A 4,094-nucleotide genomic window follows, 5' to 3' on the forward strand; every position below is an offset into this window, starting at 1 on the left:
ATCCGTAATGCTGAAGTTTTTTAAAAATAAAAACATGGTTTATATCCTGTTAGTTTGCACAGTTATTGACATCTGCTTCTGACAACTTAGAGCTGATGACATCTTCTCAACACTTTCAGTGTCTTTCAAGATGCCAACGAAATGTGTAGATTCATGGATAAATGACCAGCTTCAACCTCAGTCATCAGGATGTAGCTTTTACATATGGGATGCTGTTCAGAGTAATAGGCGCTGCCAGCTATGGGGTCGCACAGAGTCAGACATGACTGAAGCGACTTAGCAGCAGCAGCAGTGCCCCACGTCTGAGCCGCCTGCCCTGGGCCCTGCTTTTTTCCAGTCACTTGATGGGGGGGAGCCTGAAGCAAGCCTCCCCTTCAGCCGCCAGCCTGAGTTCTTTAATCATCTTTTAAGGTTTCATCTCTTCTTTCCAAACAGTGGCCTCTTGGAAAGAAACCCTGACTCCCATTAGGACCAGGGTAGCACCTGTGGTGGTGCTGTCTCAAGCCAGGCGATGCGCGCGTCCCACCAGCCTCCTTCCCAGCGGGGTGTGTCCCAGGCGGCCTTGTCCTCACCAGTCTCGTGGCCTGTGCCCTCCCCCCAGTCCAGCTCTGCACTCCCCCCTGGGGGCCTCCAGCTCTGTGGTAGCCTCAGACCCCCACCCTCGAGTTCTCACTCACTTCACCAGATACTTCCGATTCTTGTACAGGTAAAGGACCTTCTCTTCTCTCTCCCAGTTTACTTCTAGCCATATAGCTTCTTTCCAGATTTTATGGTTAAGTCTCAATTGATACTTGACTGAGCCAAAGATAGGCAGGACACTATTTATAATAAGCTTTAAGACAGGAACTGGCTAAAATTTTTGTTAACTGATAAAATAGCCCAAAGGGCGTGCAGATGGTCCTAAGTGACTGACCAAGGGAGTGGCTGCCACTTGCCTTCTGGCAGAAGCGTGGTTCTGGTGGTGGGTGTGAGGCAAGGAACCCTCTGAGGGGCTTCCGTGGCACCATGCCCCGAAGACAGATACCACCGCTTCCTGTAGTTGCTGCATCGCCACGAGTGTCTGAGGGGCCTGCAGCCTGCACGGGATGCCGTCCTGGTGACTGTGCGTCCCCACAGCTGTGTTCTGCAGTCTGTAATTGTGCCGCGTCCCATCCCGTCCCAGCCCAGTCCAGTTGCTGCAGGCCAGCTGCCAGACTGTTCAGCCAGTTGAATGCACTTGTTTTCAGAAAAAGCACTACTCTATCCTAAATGTCTCTCAGTTCACATTGTGAAGAGTCTCTGCTCCCAAAAGACACAATCAATAGAGTGAAAAAGGCAACCTAGGGAATCAGAACATTTTCAAGTCATCTGGCTGGTAAGGGCTTAAATGTCCAGAGCTGGTGTAGTTCCTTCTACATTCAACAAGAAAACCACCACAACTCAATTAAAAGGCAGGCAAGTCCTTGAACAAGCAAGGAAAAGATGCTCAACATCACTCCACGACAGAGAAATGCAAATCAAAGCCACAATGAAATACCACCTCCCACCCATTTGGATGACAACTATCAAACCAAAAACTCAACTCCACAGCCCAACAAGTGTTGGCGAGAAATGGAACTATTCCACACTATCAAAGGCAGCACCATTTTACATTCCCACCATGGAAAACAGTATGGTGGTTCTTCAAAATATTAAACATGCATTTACCACACGGTCCTGCAGTTCCACTTGTGGGTGTATCTCCCAAGAGAGATGTATATAGCATGTTCCCAGCAGCTCAAAGTAGGGGAGCACCTCCACATCAGCAGGTGATGAAGAAGCAGAATGTGGAGGACAGGTACGCCAAGGGAGGGAAAGCCTAAGCCACGCTACAATGTGGATGCGACAGATACTAAAAGATTCCGATTATGCAGCGTGTCTTCAGCAGTCCAATCCAGAGAAACAAACTAAAACCTCAAAGTGCAAGGCTGGTTCAGCCAACAAGTCAACACGTGACCACCTCTGTGGATACAGAAAGGGAACTCAACAAAACCCAACACCCTTTCATGTAAAACGCCCCCAACAACATGAGGCTGGAAGGGAGCACCTCACCCTGAGGCGCCCAGACACGCCCAGCTCACAGCACAACCACAGGTGAAGGACAGACATCCCCCAGGGACCGCCGTCCACACCCATGGGGATCTGGTGGGAAAGCTGGCGAGGAAGGAATAAAAGGGTATCCCACTGAAAGAAGGTGATGAGCCCCCTTCATGTGCAGACCTCACAATGTACATCTGCATCCCATGGAGTCTACAAAATACCACTAGATCCATTTAGTGGTTTCAGCAAAGTTAAGAGGACTTCCCTGGTGGCTCAGATGGTAAAGCATCTGGCTACCATAGCGGAGACCAGGGTTCAATCCCTGAGTTGGGAAGATCTCCTAGAGAAGGAAAAGGCAACCCACTCCAGTACTCTTGCCTGGAAAATCCCATGGACAGGGGAGCCTGGTAGGCTACAGCCCACGGGTCACAAAGAGTTGGACACAACTGAGCGACTTGACTTTTCTTTCTTTCTTTCCTAAGAGGATACAGAATCAGTGTACAAACACCTTATATCTTGTTTGTGTATGATTCTAAAAGTGGCATTTACAGCAAAACTAACACCAAACCCTTCAATACTGTCCTGAAAGGAGATGTGGTTCTCTGTGGACAGCCCTGAGCACACACAGCCAACTCCGTGACACCCGAAAGCAGCTCCTGTGTTGGCTGCAGAACCTACCGTGGCTCCTCCCAACCCACAAGTCACAACCCGGGTGGGAAAATGTACCTCATTGCCAAGGCAGACACCATGGATGTGCTGGCAGCACTTCCTGGAGGCGGGGCTTCCCACAGGGGTGATGCGGGTCCCCTGCAGCTGTCCAGCAAGCACAGGGGGCATGCAGGTGCCACATCATGGGCAGGGAACCACGCTCGGGAATGCCACAAAAACCTGCGGCTCAGGACAGCACCCCTCTTCCTGATCCATGCCATTCAATCGTTGGGAAACAACCGGTCGGGGCCCAGGGACTGTGTGCGTGGTCTCTGCCCCTCCCCCACTGTACCCCAGTCACATCCCCACTCTGCACAACTGCTGGAAGTCCTGCCGACGCCTGTACATGGGTTCCGGTCCAAGCACATCTGCTGCCTGTGGAGATGGGCTGATTAATGGGGAACGGCTACACACATCTCCCAAGACTTTTCATGCTATTGAGGGGGAAGAACTCACGTCAAGAGGTTAATGTCTTCTTAAGAAATTAACACAAAAAAGACCAACACCCCAAAAGTAAACACACATTAGGTAATTTGCCAAAAGTAAAACAGAACAGAAATAAAAGCAACCAGCAAGCTTTCAGGAGAAATGCCCCCCCTCACAGCCTCTTCACGCATGCATCTTCAGGGGAGAAAGATGCCACGAACCGCTCTCACCACTGCTCTGGGAATGTCCTGCAGATTTCTGACTTGCTTCCCGGGCTCTGCTTCTTGTTTGACGTGAGGAGAGCATCATCAGATGTATGTAAGCACCTGTGTAGTGTTGCTGATCACAGAGTGATTCTTTCGAGCTGCATGGTACCATGTCACCAATAAAAACCGTATTTCTACAAACTCTTGTGAAAAAAGAGCTGGTTGTAAAATGAGAACACTATATATGCCATTGATGGTTTTATGAAAAGCTTCCACCTGATTCACACACAGGGAAACTATCATCTGCCAACTAAGCATAGTTCTGGCTGCACCAGTTTGGCACAGGATGTGTGCTGAAAGCAGAGACTCTTTATTTACAAATATGCAAGACTGCACATTTTCATCTGCTAAGAAGAAGGAAGCAGAAATGACTGGGCTTGGGTTCCCTGACCCTGTTCATTTCTCCCCTGCATCTGCTGGGGCCATTCCAACGTGCTTTCTGGCAAGCACAGCTATTCTGGGTGCCAGGGTTATGCACCAGTTTTATTCTTTTATAAACCTTTATTTTCAAAATTTTCTAAAATGTACATGCAATATTTTTAAAATAAAATGATCTTTGAGAGGTTTCAATAAACGATTATCAAAATCATTGACACTACTTTTTTTCAGTAAGATGCAAAATTGACAAAGTTAAAA

Source organism: Dama dama, chromosome 19 (genome assembly GCF_033118175.1).
Source record: "Dama dama isolate Ldn47 chromosome 19, ASM3311817v1, whole genome shotgun sequence".
Classification (NCBI taxonomy): Eukaryota; Metazoa; Chordata; class Mammalia; order Artiodactyla; family Cervidae; genus Dama; species Dama dama.